The 20104-nt window shown below is 36.4% G+C and overlaps 1 pseudogene; it reads right to left on the reverse strand.

The window, feature by feature from the left end:
• Positions 1 to 4090: 4090 nt before the first annotated feature.
• Positions 4091 to 6903, reverse strand: LOC108035844 (phosphate carrier protein, mitochondrial-like; annotated as a pseudogene).
• Between the last annotated feature and the right edge of the window lie 13201 nt (positions 6904 to 20104).

A 20104-nucleotide genomic window follows, 5' to 3' on the forward strand; every position in this document is an offset into this window, starting at 1 on the left:
TTAGTAATCTGTTAAAACAAGAATCTTCTGTGTTTAATGTGCAATAGTTGTTAAATAATTCGGTCTCAAAATTAGACATTACATGAAACTTATTTTTACATTTTGCGACATGATTATTGATTAACAATTTTTTATCACTGTGCGAAATGCATCTTGAGTTGTAAACTTCACAATGATCAATAATTATATAATATAATATTATAATAAGATCTTGGTGCAAAGCGATTTTAAATTCAGATATATCCAATAGATTAGTAATAATAACAGGTTTTGTGCATTTCTTGTGTTGAAAACATCTATTTCAGCTAATGTAATTGTGTCCATTAAGTTCAAAAGAATTTCTTGATCTTTAAAGGCGGTTTTTAAGTTGTCAGATAGAGTTTTTATTTCTTTAAATATTTTGGAATTAATAACGAATTGATCGTTATTGTTTTTTTATCAAATCTTCAATTTTATTTTGAACTGTTATGAAATCATCATGATCTGGTGTTTCTGCTATTCATTTCCAGATTGTGCCTAATTCATTAATGCCTCTTTTTGAACTAGTGGGTAATATTTGAGAAATAAGCATTTTTGTAATTTTTAAATCGTTAGTTATTTCCTATTTTTAATTCTGAACGTTATGACTGTTTTAAAATTTCAAGAGTAAAATATCTTTATAAAAACTTAAATTAGTTATATGAAATAAATCCGCGTTTGATTCATAAATGAGGACTTCTTTGGTATCCTTGTAAGTAAAGAAATCAAGGTTTGTGTAATCCATAATTTCGGATTTGGTTGAATTCATTATCTGGAATTTAAGATAAGTAAATTTGTTTAAAATCTAATATTATCTTTATGAATCGTACGGTTTCTGTTGTTAATAATAACTTTATTAGGATGATTTTCCTTAACTACCTGTTTTTTATATCTAGAGTTAAGCTTATTTCTTTCCCCGTGTTTTTTTTCGTAAATTATTTCTCCTACGTGATAGTCCTTTTCTTTTCTGTCTTTATTATGAAAATGTAACATTTTATCCTGTGCTTGCTTTAACAATTGGGGAATTTTATCGTGTTTGATTTTATTAAATAATATATCATACGGTCGTTGATTGGTTTTAGAGTGAATTGATAAGTTGTATTTCTGTGCTGCTCTAATTACTATTTCGGAATAATCAACTAAGTTGAGTTCATCTTTAATGCAGCGTACAATTTCTGTTAGAGTAGAGTGTGCCCTTTCAATTTGTCCATTGGAAGTACTATGTCGAGGATCTGCATAAAATAAAAATATCCCATTTCTTTGTGCAAAAGATTGAAATTGGGATGAAGAAAAACTTGGTTCGTTATCTATCATCAAGGTTTTGGCTAATGGGAATTGTTGTTGATTGAAATTTTGTTTTCTATATTTAATTTGTTTGGGATTTCTTTTACGACTAAAAATTTTGAATAATATAATATTTATATATGCTAACTTTCACCTTCTCTATCCGGAATAGTTGCTTGACCGATAGGAATTTGCACTGGATGTCTGTTATATTTGTTCTGATTGCAGATGGTGCAATTCTTAACAAACTCCTTTAGTTTTTGATAAAAGTTAGGCCAATTATAATGCCGGTTAATTTGTTTATAATTTTCATCAAGCCCTCTGTGTGCTCTACAATGCGTTTCTGTTATTATAAGCGATCTGTCTTCAGCCTTTTCTACGTCTTGGACAAATATTCTAGTAAATAAAAATTCATTTATAAAAGTATTTTTAAGTGGTTTTTGAATTATATAAAGGTCTTCTAAGCTACAATGAATTCCGATTGTTATATTAGGTGGAATGTATTCCATTAAGAGAGTTATTCAATTTTCCGGAGTGTCAAACTCTATTATATGTCTAGTATTTCCGAACACCTTAATCGACTCATGTATTGTATACCTCCCCGTTGCTATTAGCAATTGTTGCTTTAACTGGTTAAAGGGTTTTCGGGTTTCTTGTATAACATTCTCAAAACTATTCTCTGCTGAAAGCTGAGTGTTTTAATCTGAGATCGACTCGATACCATCTGTTTGTATCCTAGATTATGCATCTGCAACAACATTTGTTTCTCCTGGCTTATAAATAATTTTTGCAGAATAACTTTCAACCAAAGAGTACCATCTTTTCTTTTCGATATTAAGGTTCTTTTAAGAAATTAAAAATGAAAGAGGTTGATGATCTATGTAGATTTCAATGTTTTTAACTCCATATAAATAGTTTCGTAAATTTTTAAAAGCCCAAACTATAGCAAAAAGTTCCTTCTTATTAGTAGCATATAATTGTTTAGTTTTTGTGAGAGTTTTTGATATAAAAGTAATTGGGTTTCCTTCCTGAGAAAGAACCGCAGCAATAACCAAATCTGACGCATCGGTGGTTAAAGTAAATTTTTTATTATAATAAACTAACCTACTTGTGCAATTAAATTATTTTTGAGCTCGTTGAAAGCTCTTACAGCTGGTTCATCCAACTGTATAGAAGTTTTGCGGGATGCCTTTTTTAATATTTTGCTATTTTGGCCTTCTAAATATGGTTTGTGGTTGAGCAATTTTGGCGTAATTTTGAACAAATTTTCTGTAGTATCCTGTAAGGCCTAAGAAGCTTCTAAGCTCTCGAATATTTTTAGAGATTGGATATTTTACGATTGTGGAAATATTTTCTGGAACGGTTTTGATCACATTGTGAGAAGCAACGTAACCGAGAAAGTTTGTTTCCAATTTGAAGAACTTTGATTTTTCAATCGAAATTTTCATGTTTGCGTTCAGCAAAATGTTAATTATAACAATTAAATCTTTATAATGCTGTTCAATAGTTTTTGAGAAAATAATAATGTCATCCATATAGACATGACAAGTTTTTCCAACTTGTTCTCTCAAAATATCATCCATCGCTCTTTGGAATACTCTAGGGGCGTTTGTTAACCCAAATGGCATTCTCAGGAATTCCTATTTTTTATTATTTATTGAGAATGAGGTTTTTTGTATGTCTTTTTCATTCATGAGAATTTGGTGGAATCCTGATTCCAAATCAATTATGGAAAAGTATTTAGCGTTCCCGAGGTTTGACAAAATTACGGAAGGATCCTGCATTGGATATCTATCCGTTATGGTGTTTTCGTTAAGTTTCTTATAATCTATTACCAGTCTAAGTTTGGGAGTTACATCTTCGTTAAAACCCTTTTTTGGTACGACAATACTGGCAAATTATAAGGGATATAGATTGGCCTCACAATTTCTTCTTTAAGCATTCTGGCGACTTCAGAATTTACAAAATCTGAGGCTGATAGAGCATAAGGGTATTGCTTACTATAAATAGCCCTATCATTTTCGGTATTTATTTCACCGCGTATGTCAGTCCTAAAAGGAATCTGCATATTTTTTTTGGAATGTTCTTTTTTAATAAGATTTAATATTTTGTCCTCCAAATATTTTCTTTGATATGAGGATGAATTCTGTATATTGTTAGTTTTTTGGTTGTCGGATACTTCTACGACGGCGCGTTCAGGATTTTTGTATCCCAAACTTTTATTTTTATCGGATATTCCGACGACTGCGCGTTCAGGATTTTTATATCCCAAACTTTTATTTTTGTTGGATAATTCAACGACGGCGTGTTCAGGATATATGTTTTCCAAACAAGAGTCCCTCTTCAGATTCGGATCTGATTTGAGACTTTAATTCATTCAGAGGGCTTTTATAGGTAGCGGGTCAGACAACTGAAAGAATATCATATAATATCATATTCGCTTGTATGGCCTTGTGGGGCTTGGGGCAGCGGGCAGGGGAAAACAAGGGAGCTGGCCATCAAAGGAACAACATACAGACATACTTTCTAGCGGAAACTAGACACACAATGGGTTAAATATAGCACATAGTATTAGATTATGGAATTAAATACTTTGAACTTGAGTGTAGCTTAAAATGTTTGGGGTTTAAAGATAGAAAGTTCATAAAAAAGTGTGGATAAGGTGTCAGAGAAATGCATAAAGTATTGCTTGTGGAATGTACATGTGCAATGGCACACACGCAACATCGATGTATTGATGTAAAGAAATAAGTAAAAGGCTTTCGGTTGTACAGAACTCGAAAATTCGTTAGAAAGTAAAAGTATGTTGCTTCTGGGTCTGCCCACAATCGCGCCTACTATTCAACTCTGGCCTAAACGTAACCGATTCGACTAGCCCACTTAGTGCCTTCAGGGTGGCGGGCATCTCTGGGGGTGGTGGACGGGGAATGCCAAGGGCGACATTTACACCGTCGTAGATGAACCATTGCAGAGCGGTCAGAGTACCGATCATGATGATACGAGGAGTCAATCCGTTCCACATGCCGCAGAACACACCGGCGATGTAGCCAGCGGCGAAGTTCACGATCAGTTGCTTGCCCTTGGTGCACTCGGCACGGGGCTTGGGCACCACATACTTGTAGAGCACCTCCACTGTGCGCTCGAGGCAAGCAAACTTCATCATAGTGTAAGGGATCTGTCGCATCCGCAGTGGAAGCAGGCCCTTCTAGAGGGCATTGACGCCCTCCTCCTTCAGCATCTTGGGCACGGCCTCGCGGAAGTTGTTGGCAAATCCGGGAATAGTCTGAATCTTGACCTTGGCGGCCTCGAAAGGCGACAGAGCGATATCGGCGAAGAACTCGGCCGAAGCGGAATCAGCCAGATACAACGAGGTGCGGTAGATGTAGGCATTCTCCTCACCAATGATATGGGCGTACTTTACTTTGAACACCTCGTACAGACCAAACTTGCACAGACCCTCCTCCGCCACGGAGACCTTGAATCCGTGGAACAGGTTCTTGTACTTGGCCTGGTCGACCTGCAGACGGCACTTGACCAGATCCAGTGGGACCACAAAGGTGTGCGCGGTGCCGCAGCTGAGGATGTCACCAATACCGCACAACGCGCAGTACAGGGTTGCCCATATTCGACGAACCCATCTGACGACGCCATAACTTTTGACAGAGATGTCAGATCGCTTAATGACATACCGCGTTTGAAGCGTCAGTCCAAGCAGATTTTTACCATGGAACAATACACGCCACGCGAGCGCCCTTAAATAGTTGAAATTTACATTCAACAGAACAAGTCAATTGTGAAAACTCAACGTGCTTTTAAAAAATTAAAAAATGTGAAAAGTGCGCCTTCTAAGAACACCATTAAGCGTTTATACGAAAAATTTACGACTGGTGAGGCTCTTTCTAATCCGAAGAGGCCAAATAAAAGTCGACCAAGGCGATCGGACGAGAATATCGCTGCCGTACGAGCCAGTGTTGAGATGTCCCCAAGAACATCCCAAAAACGCCGTTCTCAGCAGTTGGGCATGGCTCGGTCCACTTTACAACGGATTTTTCGATTGCATTTGCATTTGCATTTGTTCCCGTACAAAATTCAATTGACGCAAAGATTGTTGCTTACGAACAAGCCTCGTCGATTGGAATCGGCGCAAAGAGTCATCGAAATGGCCGAAGATGACGATCAATTTTGGAACAAAATTATCATGTCCGATGAACCCCATTTCACATTGAATGGCACCGTAATTAAGCAAAGATTGCCACTGAAAATCCTGAGAAGATTCAAGAAGTGCCTCTTCACGACGAAAAAGTCACAGTTTGGTGCGGCGTTAGTTCGAAAACGGTCATTGGGCCGTTTTTCTTCCAAAATGAAAATGGCCATGCTGCTACCATCAACCAGGAGCGTTATCGCGACATGATGACCAATTTTGTGATGCCAATTATTCGTCGAAAGCGTATGAGGCAGTTCTGGTTTCAACAAGACGGCGCTCCACCGCACACAAGTCGCAACAATCGATTTTCGGAAGAAATTGTTTCCGGGCCGTTTGATGTCGAAAAGTGGCTATTTGGACAGGCCACCGCGTTCGCCCGATTTGACGCCGCCTGACTTCTTCTTGTGGGGATATTTGAAGTCAAAGGTTTACGTTAACAAGCCAAGCACCCTAGAAGAGCTCAAGGACAACATTCGTGAAGAAATAGCCGCTATTCCGGCCGAAATGTTGGCGAAAATGATGGAAAATGCTGCAAAAAGGGCACCATACGCCATCAACGCCAGAGGCGGCCATTTGAAAGATATCATATTCAAAAATTGATGTAAACAAATCTAATTGGAACAAATTAAATGATTAAGATTGCCAACCGCCAAATTTTTATTTTTTTCTTTGATTTAAAAAAAAAAAACATGGGTCCGTCGAATATGGGCAACCCTGTACTTGGTGCTGTCGAACTCGCACGAGTCCTGATTGTTGGCCACGGGCACCGAGGCGGCGGCGATCTGGCGACCCTCAACCGGCTGGGGAACCAACGCAGGGGCGGCGGCATCGCATCTTGCCGCCGCCTGGGGGGGTGCGGAATGGCGAGTTCCGGGCAGTTTTAAAGAAGCTAGATAACATCTTGTTTCTGTTCTGGTTCTTGGGGTCGTACTTCGTCAGCAACGTTTTCGGCTCGTCGTACGACTAATACTGGGGAATTATAAGGGCTACTGCTTGGATTGCAGTAGGAATCTGCATATTTATTTTGTAATGTTCTTTTTTAATAATATTTAATATTTTGTCTTTCAAATCTTTTCTTTGATACGGGGATGAATTCTGTATATTGTTAATTTTTTGGTTGTCGGATACTTCTACGTCTGCGGGTTCAGGATTTTTGAATCCCAAACTTTTATTTTTGTCGGTTAGTTCAACGACGGCGTGTTCAGGATTTTTGAATCCCAAACTTTTATTTTTGTCGGACAATTCAACGACGACGTGTTCAGAATTTTTATATTCCAAACTTTTATTTTTGTTGGATAATTCAACGACGGCGTGTTCAGGATTTATGTTTACCAAACCAGAGCCCCTCTTCAGATTCAGATTGTTTTTATTATAAATTCTTTTAACGGAAAAATAGCGTTTTCGTCTGAAAAAGAATGTTGATTTAAAATATTACCGTTATCGTAATTTAATTTTTCCTCCTTTCCATTATACTTTATTACCCCTTTTGCTGGATCAATTACAGCTCCGATTTTTTTCAATAGGTTGTAGCCAACAAGTAAAACTGAGTCTAGCCCATCTATTCCATAAAAAAAGTATACCGCGTATCGAAAATAGTTATCATATGATAAAACTTAATTATTGAATATCCATTCACTGTGGATACTCTTTTATATATTGGTAGTTTATTTTTGTTCTTATAAATTCCTATTTTAATATAACAAGAAGTTGCCCCTGTATCAATTAATATTCTTAAGTTTTTATTTATTTTTTATCCTGTCTTATTATGTAGTGTAGGCCTACTCCTGAGTTTGCCCTAAAAAATTTTCCTCTTCAATGTTGTTCAACCTCATAGTCTTGTTAGCCGGTTGGTTAACAGTTCCTGTTTGTACTCTTTTATTTTGAGGTTGCTCCTGTTGTGTGTTTTGTGTTTCGATTCTTTTAGTTTGATTCCATTTATTTTGATAATTATTATATCCCTGATTATTACTGTTATGGGGTATATTTGGCATCTGGATTGATTTATCAAAATCCATTGGCTCTGGCTTACTTTGTTGTATAAAAGAGTTCCACAGATTTTGTTGGCCATTATTAAATGTTCCCTGATTCCAGGAATTGTTTCTATTTTGATTAAAATTTTTAAAATTATTTCTGATTTGATTGTTTTCTTGATTAAATCTTAAGTTATTAGCATTGTTTTGATTATTATTATTATTGTTATATTGTCTTGGTTTGTTATTTGAGTTTTGTTGCATATATAAGTTTGACTCATTAGTCTTGCGTTGTGATGATATAAAATTTTTCGCGAATTGGGCCCTCAAATTGTTGCTATCAAGTTCTTGTACTTATACCATTGCGTTCGGTAAATCGGGTGGATTCATTGAAAATTTAAAAATTTTTTTAAATTTGAGATATGGCCGTTAAGGCCAGTTATGAACACTCGTAGTGCTGTCTTTCTATGTTTTTCATAAAGTTCAGATGTAATTGGCTTATTCCTCCCATGTGTCATAATGGTTCTGTTAATCAAGAGAGTAAATTTTTTATTTACCAAATTATAAAATTCCATAGTCGATAATTTCCCCTGACTTAATACACTTAAGTCCTGTTCTAAAATATGTTTAGGTTGCTTGTCACAAAAAACAAAATCTAGTCTTGCCATTATTATTCCATTATGAGTTAAAGCATCATTGGCAATGCCTGTAATTTTACTTCGAAGAATAGATAGTGCCGATTCTCTCCAGCTAACATAACTATCTTCTTCGTCTTTATATTCTCGAACCGACTTAATGATTTCATAAGAAGTATCGCACCTTACGTTTGGATAAACAGCTTCCACCTTGAATTCCTCAACCTTCTTTACATTGTGATTTAATTGCGTCTTTAAACTCGCCATTTCATTCCTTAAAGGACTCAATTCATTATTAACTATTTGGGCTATTAAATCGCTTACATTAACCATCTGGCTGCTAGAAGCCACTGCAGGTAAGTGTGGAGTCCTGGTTAGAATTTTTTCAAAGTCGTTGATTAACTCTTCCACCTTGTTTGTTTTTATTTAAAAATTTTTTGAACTCATTTCTTATATATATAAAATTATAATTAAACAGCTGACTAATTGTTTTTCTTAGTTTCCTTGGATATGGGATGTCTTCTTTTTGCCTGATGATCCTGTTTGGGGTCTTTTAAAGCGAGGGATGGCCCTCAGCTCTTCCTTCAATTTATTTTCGTGTAGAGAGGGTTGGTCCTCAGCTCTTCCTTTTTGTTAAAATTTGTATTTGATTTTTAATTAAAATTTTTTATTTATCCGTTTGATTTTGAAATATCTGTTTGTTATCTTTATTTCTGTTTAATATTTATTTTTGAGAGTAATAGTTTTTTTCGAGCAGTGTGTTTTTCGTTACATCCACTAATTAAAGGATTGATGTAAACAAAGGGGGTTATTGCATTTATTGTTGTCCTCCTTAAGCTATTTATATATTTTATAATGTCATCGGTTAGTCTGTTTTGTCTTAAAACTTGTTTCAGGGATTTTTTTTAAATAGCACCGCCCCACGTTGGGCGCCACACGATTTTCCTTAGTGCCGAACGTAATTTTCAGTGCTCGCGATATTTTGGTTGACAACCGATCAATTCGGATTCAAAAACGGACTGCCTGACTTTGGTTCAATAATCTATAATTAAACATCGGCTTAAGAGATTTATCATAAAAATTTGATTAAGAGAGTCGAAGAATAGGATGATGAAAATGGTCAATTAAATTTGAAATTGCAATTTTGCAGAATTGAAATTCTGCCGGAAATCGATGTTTACGTTAGCGGACTTGGGTCTCCCTTTTTGGGGCTCTGGTGTTTAGATAATCGGCTTGGATGTTTACAGAATCCGTTTGGAACGGAGAGTGTGAAACTGATCTGGGTGGGAATCGATTTGAGGCTTTGTTTAAAAAATGTATAAAAGCTCTTGGCTCAAAGTTGTTTATAAATTGGGCCACTAAGTAATGTGTCATATAACATTTATGTATTTGTGATAGAAAGTGCACTGCGAAAAGCTGATGAAATTGCCGACGATCCCGATGGTGCGCTTCAGGGACTTTTTTCAGGAAAACTGGTACAACGAGAAGTACTCGACTTCTAAGAATTTTCTTCGTTTATTCAATGGCAACCTTATGGTGAAAGAAAACCTTCAAAAAGGCTGAAAATGTCTGATATTTTTCACGATTTGGCTTTGGTAGAAATATGAGTTTGGTTCAAGCACTGACAAAATATGTTCAGGAAAAAACGATTCTCACACGGCCAAGGTCCAAAACGGAAAAGGGCGAAAAATCCAAATGCGCAAGTCAGCAAGGCTGCGCTATCAAAAATTGTGAGACCAGAGTCGCTTAGGAATACCTATCGAATGCGTCATTTTAGTGTTGAAAATTGGGAAATTATTTGAACTTTGCTCTGCCATTTTAATTCCTGGCGGAAACTTCATATCCTGGTAGGAATTTTTAAATTGTGGTGGGAAATTTAAAAGTTTACAATATAAACGACAAGCGCCCTACAATTCAATATCAGATAATGGAGTTAAAACTTACAAAGATAAAACAAAAGCGATTACAAAATGTCTTGTCCAGAAAACATTAAAAGATCTCCGATCTTTTCTGAACATGACAGGTTATTATAGGCGCGTTATAAACGACTATGTTAAAATAGCAAAACCCTTAACCATTCTGTAAAGGGGTTAAGAAGGCCGTACATCTAAGATCAAGTCAAGCATAACTGCTATAAACTGCTATAAGCTGCTATTACTGTATTTGAGAAACTTAGTCGAGTGCCTAGACTATCAGATACTCGTTACTCAGCTTAAGGGAGCAAAAGGTAAATGGAGATATATAAGCACCAAAGCTATATTTTAGGGCGCCACCTACCGGCTATTTCAGTAGATGTTATGTAGGCGGCAGACAGATTAAAGCGTTTTAACCTTTTGTGGGCGTTAGAGTGGGCGTGGCACATTTTTAAGTCAGTCGATAGGTATTGATGAGACAAACACACTTCAGATAAGATTTTGTTTCTATTATAAAAACTGTAGGCGCTATAGATTTTCGCGGATTGTTGGCGTTAGGCACCCCGCTAAAATAAACTTGCGCACGATCTCAGCGTTGATACGGACAGACGGACATGGCTAGATCGACTCGGTTAGTGATCCTGCTATCTTCTACCTGTTAAATACTTTTCGATGAATCTAGTATACACTTTTACTATTCGAGTAACGACTATAAAAATACCCTTGTCTCCAGAGACGTTATCCTTGCATATCCATATTTCGGAAAAGAATTCCAGCTGACCACCGATATTTGGAATAAAATCATAGGCCAATAACGTTTAACGTGCAATCTGTCAAAAACCGAAGAGAACTATGCAGCCAACGAAAGAGAGAAAAGGCTTTCCAAAGCCTCAATCATTATCTTTACGGGTATTCGAAAGTGATAATATACACAGATATCCAGCCTCTACATTTTTTAAATAGCGTAAATAATCATAACGCTAATCTAAAAGGCTGGAGAGATCTCATTGGCGAATAAAACACGAGATCAGGTACAAGCCCTAATGTAGTAGCGGATGCGCTGTCCCGAGCCCCTGCTGAAATTAATTCATTAAGCTCCTCAGGATCAGTACATAGCAACGAAAGCTCGTCAAATAATCTCATATTTTTGGTAGAAGATCCAGTCTACGTATTTAAAAACCACATATATTTACTGGCAGATGACGCAGATTCCTATAGTTTCGAAATACCAATTTTAACAAGCACAGACATATAATTAAACAAGTACGTAAGTAATAAAAAAAATTCAAAACATTTACCGCTCTTTTTTAAATCATACAAAGCAAGGTTAACTCAAAACGAAATAGACGGCGTAACTTGAGACTCTCAACAAAACGAAATAATTACCCTCGAACATAAAAGAGCCCATAGTGATGCAAAAGATATTAATATTCAAATTTAAAAAAAAATATTTATTTTCCGCTGTAGTTGAAGCCTGTCAAACTTGTAAAGAATCAAATTATGATAGGAAAAATCCAACCGACCGAAGATAAGGAAAAAAAAATTAAACATAAATTTCAGAAAAATCAAACAGCTGACCTTATTACAATCCGGGCAAAATACAACCGAAAATAGATTAAGGCCTAGGAACTAAACTTACACTTAGTTACAAAGCTGAGAAAACAAAGTGACCACTATTAAAACAAAAACCGGAAAAATCATAAATAAAAATAATACTAAAAAATAATTTTATATACCCTTGCAGAGGGTATAATGATTTCAGTCAGAAGTTTTCAACGCAGGAGACGTTTGAAGGAGACGTTTCCGACCCCATAAAGTATATAAATTCTATATCATATAGCTGCCATAAGAACGATCGGAAAATTAGTTGGAAAATATGAAAAAATTATATCTTTTGTTTTTTTTTTTTAACATATAACCTCCTACGCTTGGAAGTACAATTTTATAATTGGTTTTGAATTTCGAATTCAATTTTATCAAACTCGGACGACTATATCATATAGCTGCCATAAAAACGATCGGAAAATTAGTCGTAAAATTATATCTTCGGTGTTTTTAACATATTACCTTTTAAGTTTGGAAATATAATTTTTTTATTAATACCGAATTTTGATTTAAATTTGATCAAAATCGGACGAATATATCATATAGCTGCCATAGGAACGAAAGGAAAATTTGTGGTAAAATAATATGAAACAAGAAAGGACGTTAACTTCGACAAGTCGAAGTTTTTATACCCTTGCAGTTATACAAAAAATTAACTTTAGTAGCACCATGTGAAATTTTAAAGGATGCCTTCAGTGATAGTAAAAAAATTATTTTTTTTTTTTCAGACCCTTTTCTAACATCTATACGTTAGAGTAGTCCGATTTTTGTGAAATTGAATTCGAAATTCTTCAAAATATAAAAATTAAATTCCTATAGTTATAAGATAATATGTCAAAAAGCCCCAGAGCTATAATTTGTTTCATATTATTTTCCCACCAATTCCGATTATTCCTATGAAAGCTATATTATATAGTCGTCCGATTTTGATCAAATTTAATTCGAAATTCTAAACGAATCAAAAAATGTTATCTTCAAGCGTAGGAGGTTATATGTTAAAACAAACCAATGAAATAATTTTTTTAAATTTTTTCCCCGATAGTTCGTATGGGAGCTATAAGATATAGTTGCCCGATCCGGTTGGTTCTACCTGGAATAGAAAAAAAGACTTTTGGGAAAGTTTCAGCCCGATAGCTTTAAAACTGAGAGACTTGTTTGCGTAGAAACGGACGTAGAAACGGACGGACAGGCGGACAGACGGACGGACAGACGGACATGGCTAGATCGACTCGTCTAGTGACGCTGATCAAGAATATACATACTTTATGGGGTCGGAAACGTGTCCTTCATTTCACCCTCTGAAAGGGTATAAAAATGAAAAAGGGCATAAACTAGACTTTTAATATACTGGACCCTATTAGGTTGAAAGTGGAGAAGAAAAGGATAACAGTAATTTCAAATTATAAAAAAAGACACAAAACAGTACATAAGGATAGGTTAAAAAAATTGTTTTCGTATATGTAAGATAACTAAGTACGGACGGAGTCGATGACCGAATGTCCGCAGCCCAGCAGCGGCCAAAATTGCTGGCACTGCGGGATGCTCGTGCATAGCCGGCAAGCACTCTATATTTGCGTGCCCGCTATGAGTATCATGTTATTTTAAGCTTTAGGTCGAAAATTGAAATCAGTTAAATTTGGTCATTCAGAGAATAAAGAACACAAGTTCTGTACAAAACAAGTCCGGCAACCGCCGTTAGAAATTTGACCATTTTGTATCCTGACTGAGTCTCTCGGCCAGCAGGAAAAGGAGAATAGTTTTCTCCCAACATAATCATCCTAATTCTACAGGGTATGACCAGCGGGCAGTCGGCCACAAAAGTCGGCCCTTGCAGTTATAAAAAATAATCAATAATTTTATTAAATTATATTCAAAATTCTTAAAAATATTAAAATTTTTATTCCCTATATTATAAAATAATATGTCAAGAAGCCCCAAAGCTATAATTTGTTTCACATTATTTTCCATCAACTATCCAATCGATCCTATGACAGCTGTATGATATAGTCGTTCGATTTTAATAAAATTTATTTCAAAATTCAGAACTAATTAAAAATTTTATTTTTAAACTTAGAAGGTTATATGTTAAAAAACAACAAAGACATATTTTTATTTCATGTTTTTCTACTAATTTTCCGGTCGTTCCTATGGCAGCTATATGATATAGTCGTCCGATTTTGATAAAATTTAATTCAAAATTCAAAACCAAATAAAAAATGTTATTTCCAAGCGTAGGAAGTTATATGTTAAAAAACACCGAATATAAAATTTGTTCATACCATTATTTTCCGATCGTTCCTATTACAGCTATATGATAAAGTCGTTCGATTTTGATAAAATTTAATTCGAAATTCAGACCTAACTAAAAAATTTTATTTCCAATCTTTGAAGGTTATATGTCAAAAAGCAACAAAGCTATAAATGGTGTCATGTTATTTTCCCACCAATTTTTCGATCGATTCCGATCCGATTTTGATAAAATTTAATTCGAAATTTAGAACTAATGAAAAGAGTTATTTCCAAGCGCAGGAAGTTATATGTTAAAAAACACCATAGATATCATTTTTTATATTATTTTACCACTAATTTTCCAATTGTTCCTATGGCTGCTTTATGATATAGTTGTCCGATTTTGAAAAAAATTGATTCGTAATTCAGAACTAATTAAAAAATGTTATTTCCAAGCTTCAAAACACAGAAAATATAATTTTTTTTTTAATTTTTTCCCCTATAAGATATAGTTGCCCGGCTTGTTCTGACTTATACACTACCTGCAATACAAAGAAGACTTTTGGAAAAGTTTTAGCCCAATAGCTTTAAATCGATTTTAAGCCCTTTCCAATGAAAAAAAAAAAAAATTTTAATTTTACACCTTACGCACAAGCAGTCACGCACACGCAGACCCACACACACAAAGACTCGTGGGAAGGGGGTGATACTCGAGTTCGTGGGTATGCACGTGCACTTTCTCTTGGACATTCTCAGAAGATAGCGAGGGGTCACAATATTTTGAAATGCAATAAAACGATAGGATTCCCCCGGATAGCAAACACACTGATTATGATTTTAAGCAAACCCGTCGAAAAAATATCTGATCCCCCTTATTATAGCTACTCTCAGCTTAAGGCTTGAGAAGATTCTAATGGTTGCACTGCAACATCTTGCGCAAATGTTGACCCGAACCAAATACCTATTTACCTACATACTGAACCCTCCTACATCACGTTCACCCCCGGTAATTTTTTAGCAATCCTTGTCTTTCTTTTCCCTCTAATAACAGTTCGACTGCGGTCTTGTTCTGCTTCCTATATTCGAGAACCAATCGGATTGGTTCTGGGAGTACAACATGCACTCCCTGTAGATGACAACCTGTTAAGTGAACATTCTAGACTATAAAAATGACACCTCTCAAATTGCTCAGAATGAGTTCTTCAAATGTATCAGTACTGCATACCAATGGATCTTACTATTGAGTTTGTTGATACCATTAATGAGATTGGATTGATCATCTCGAAATACTAGAGACGCAGGATTCTGATATCGAGATTGTTGAAAACTAGGATCTGGAGGTTCTGATAAGGAAGATTCGGTTGATGTCTCCTACGAAGAGTATTTCAACCAGCTTCAGCTTCTACCCAAGAGCGGGATTATTAATTTTAAATTTGTCCCATTTTATATTATACTTAAATTAAAAAAATTATATAATATAAAAACTATTTTGAAATGGAGTTCTTACAATTGTTTTTATTTTTTGCGATAATTTTCTTCTGCTTTACGAATACTTTTTATCTCCTCATTGTGCATCAATTTATATTATAGTTGTTTCGCAACCAAATTTTTTGTACTTCAAGACAGAAATAACAACAATAAAGAAGATCTAGATTTTTGATTGTTAAAGTTGTGTATCTTTAAGGTATGCGTTTTCAGGCCGTTTCGAGTAGTAAAGAATTTTGGTTCTGCACTGAATTTTCTATAAAAAGATGGTCTTATATATCGTCATAGCTACCTTGTTTTTACATTATGTATACTAACTTCATTTTAAAGCTATTGCCATGTTTACATAAATATAAAATGAGATAGCTATACTGGTATCTCTTTCTTATTGCGTTCTGAAATATTACATGGATTGAATGACTTTTTGATATATAACCTATATATTAATATGGTATACAGAAAAAAAACTGATTTGATATGAAGGTTAATTTGATGAAATTCAGTTATTTCACACGTTTTCACACTTTTTACAAATTATTTACAGTATTTCATATTTAAACGTTTTTCTACCCTTGCAGAGGGTATAATGATTTCAATCAGAAGTTTGTAACGCAGTGAAGGCGACGTTTCCGACCCCATAAAGTATATATATTCTTGATCAGCGTAACAAGACGAGTCGATCCAGCCATGTCCTTCCGTTTCTACGCTAACTAGTCTCTCAGTTTTAAATCGGGCTGAAACTTATCCAAAAGTCTTCTTTCTGTTGCAGGTAGTAAACGAGTATAAGTCGGAACCAGCAGGATCGGACAACTATATCTTATAGCTCCCATAGGAACTACCTGGGAGAAAAATTTAACAAAATTATATCTTTGGTGTCTTTTAACATATACCTTTCTAAGCTTGGATGTAACATTTTTAAATAAGTTCTGAGTTTCGAATTAAATTTTATCAAAATTGGACGACTATATCATATAGCTCCCATAGGAACAATCGGAAAATTAGGGTTAAAATTTATAAAAAATGATATCTTTGGTGTTATTAAACTTATAACCTCCTACGCTTGGAAATAACATTTTTTATTTGGTTTTGAATTTCGAATTAAATTTTATCAAAATCTGAGGACTATATCACATAGCTGCCATAGGAACGATGGGAAAATTAGTCGGAAAACATGAAATAAAAATTATATCTATATAAACTTATAAACTTGAAAATAAAATTTTTTTATTAGTTCTGAATTTCGAATTAAATTTTATTAAAATCGTACTACTATATCATATAGCTGTCATAGGAACGATAGTATAATTGGTGGGAAATAATATGAAACAAATTATAGCTTTGGGGCTTTTTGACATATTATCTTATAATATTGGGAATATAAACTTTTATATTTTTAAGAATTTCGAATTCAATTTAATAAAATTATTGATTATTTTTTATAACTGCAAGGGTATACAAACTTCGGCTTCCCGAAGTTAACTTCCTTTCTTGATTTTAGACACTTACAGGTTGTTATTTTTATTTTTAATTATGTTACTAATTAATACTACAATACTCATACTACAATTTTTTAATTCAAACTTTTTCCCAATATTTTTATTTTGACCTGAATTTGGCCCGGATTCCGCATTGCTCTCTTTTCGGGAATATATGCAGCAAGTCGCTGTCTGCTTTTAGAACCACAGTCTGAAATCCAAAATTGTGAATCAATATACTACGTTTGTTTTATAGTTACCAATTAGGCAGTCGTAACAGGACATTGGTAGGTCCTGAGCGGTGGTTTTCAAACTTTTCATCTTTCCTAAAAAAAGGACAATGCATGTTCAAGTCTTTGCCGAGCAAAAAAAACTGTTCATACATACGACAGAATATGCGTTTGAGATGCAAAAAATGCACAAGTGAAATAACTAAATTCTCGCTAAATTAGTACACACATAGATACGTATGTACAAATTATAAGATTATAATATTCCCCCAGTGGATGTGAGCGTGATCGCATGCAGCCGTCCAGTTGAAGGGGATATCCTGCTTAGGCTCGTGGGCGCAGGTCGACCCCGAGCGGTGGCGGTAACTAAGAAGCGGCCGGGTAGCTGGTCGCTGGAAAGCTTGTGGGCGCGGGGGAGTTGTTCCTCGCTGCGGTCACCGTTCCTCTTGGCCGACTGCCCACTGGTCATCTATTGTAGAATTGGGATAAATATGTTGGGAGAAAACTATTCCCCTTTTCCAGCTGGCCTAGAGACTCAGTCAGGATAGAAAGTGATAAGATTTCTAACGGCGGTTGCCGGAGTTCTTTTGCGCAGAACTTGTGTTCTTTATTCGCTGAATGCCAAAACTGAACTGGGCTTAAGGCTAACAGAAATTGGATATCATAGCGGCCACGCAAATATGCAGTGTTAGCCGGCTATGCACGGGCATCCGGCCAGACGCTGTGTCAGCAGCGATCGGTCATTGCCGTCTCTCGGTTAACTTAGTTAACTACTCCCCCCTCAGGAATGAGACCGCCCTCGGCCGACCCTAGCCTGGCGATCATCTCTTTTAGCTGGGCCGTAGTTCTTCTGGCCTGGAAGGTTAATCCGATGCAGATCAGCGCGCAGCATATAGCTCCTGCAATAAGCATTATCTGATGTAATCGATAGTCGCTGACCTCTTCTCCGAATCTTTTGATGTGTTCCAAATTACGTTCACACAACCGATGAAGGTATGGAAGACTAAGGATGCTTCGCTCCATAGTGACGTTTAGAGAAGGCGAACTGGCTACTCCCGGAGCCCTTTTCTAGGCTGTGTCATGGTTGACAAATCGGGTTTCGTTGACTGTAGCACTCTCCATGAAGGTGATGAGGTAGGTACCCTGTACGTGAACGTAGGTGCCGTTGTCCACCCTCTCACGAGCCGGGCGATCATTTACAATGACAATTCCATCGTCAACGTAAGTGACAGGATGCAAGTCACTTTGTTGAATTTCGCAGTGCGCAGTGCCTCCAGCGTGGAGTTCCTGGGCGCCCGATCTTATTAGCGCCAGTTGGCAAAATGTAGCCCCTGGTGTTATGGAGCAGTTTTTTTTACCGTGCGAATCTCCCCGTTGCATTCCGCTATTATATTATCTTCCAGCCTGAGAATGGTGCCCTGATGGGACACAGGGAAAACGGTAATTTTTTTGCAGGCTGACTTAATTTTAGGAAATTTAATAACAAAATGTAAGATGTTAAAGGATTGTAAAATTTTGACGAACGCTACGGACAAAACATCTTTGATGGCGGTCTCAATGGGCTCTTCCATCCACACATTTTCTAGGTCTGTATGCTAGGGCTAACGACATTAATTTTCGCAAGATCGACTGCAAGTATTTAATTCTGCAGTTCCATTGCCATCATCCTATTACGAGTTAGTAACATATCGTATAGGTGTCCCGTATCAACTTGGGACTCTTTAGCCGACCTCAGAAGTTGATTGACAGTAGTGGATATTCTATTGATTTGGTCTTGGACTTTGGTATTAAGATTTAATTGCCTTTTGTTTTCATTAATGAGTTGAAATTCGTTGAACTTAATTTTTTCAAAATCCTCGGCGTCTGGCGTTCCCGCCACTACCTTTAAGGCTGTACCTAGGAAGTCTAAACTCCTGGCTACTCTATGGTGGAAGCTTAATGACTCGAGCAGATCGCGCAAGTGAGCGGTATCAACGCTCAAAAGTTTTTGCATATGCGATTGTGGGAACATGTTGGTCATTCCGTCTGTCTCTTTCACTACACGCCTATACTCCGAGAGGTTTGCTGAGTGTCTTACAAATGCAAACTCTTCCCATACCAAAATTCGACCATCAACGATGGGAATGTATTTGTCTTTTGAGTAGTCTGTTATGTGCGCCGAAGTTACGGTCAAGAAGAGTAGCGGGGCATGGTTGAAAACCTGTAATTCGGATATACTGTATTGTTTGTTAAAGATGGGTTAGCCCACCACCAAAGCACAGAGAAACCAGTATGATTAAAAATAATAGTAATGAAAAACTTATGTCAAGTGGCTAGGGATACAAGCAATGCAAAATGAAAGATTATCAGGCGAGCGATAGCATGCTAACGCTTGGCCTACCTAAGGTTGTCTTTGTGGATTAACCTCCCCTTAATGAGGACTGTGGTCCCCAAGTCCGCTTCCACTGTTTTCTCTTCGCCGACATTAAACACACTGTTTTGCCGGGAGGCATTTTCCCTGCTTCTTAGCTTGTTCTGGGCATGCCTTATTCTATTCTCTATATCGCACTGTGGGTCATCCGACTGAGTGACTACCACGTCAGCGGGTCTCTTGCCGATGACCGAATGTATAGATTTATTGTCTTTTGTCATGGCCAGTAAAATCAATTCTACGGTGTCTGCTCTACTAGAGTGCTGTGGAAACGTTCCACTTGTCCGTTTGAGACGCTGTGGAGGGGAGGTGCATTCGAGATACTAACGCCGAAGTGGTTTTCCAGCATGGTCAAAATAGCGTGCGAGTTGAATGACGGTTCGTTGTCGCAATATATGACTTTAGCTTTGGGGAAAACGTTCAAAAATTGTAATAGGGCCGGTTTGAGATCCTCTATTGTTCTAGAAAGAATCGGTTGGACCATTGCAAATTTTGAAAACTTGTCAATGCATGTGAGGAAGTATTTCCTGTCTGTAGAGAAAAAGTCTATGTGTAGCATCTCCCCCACCTGCGATGGGACTGGCGTTCCTGTTCCTGTTTTATTGGATGCCTGTCGTATTTCGCCTTAGCGCAGGTCTTACAGTTA

The sequence above is a fragment of the Drosophila biarmipes genome, unplaced genomic scaffold, assembly GCF_025231255.1.
Source record: "Drosophila biarmipes strain raj3 unplaced genomic scaffold, RU_DBia_V1.1 ptg000007l, whole genome shotgun sequence".
Lineage (NCBI taxonomy): Eukaryota > Metazoa > Arthropoda > Insecta > Diptera > Drosophilidae > Drosophila > Drosophila biarmipes.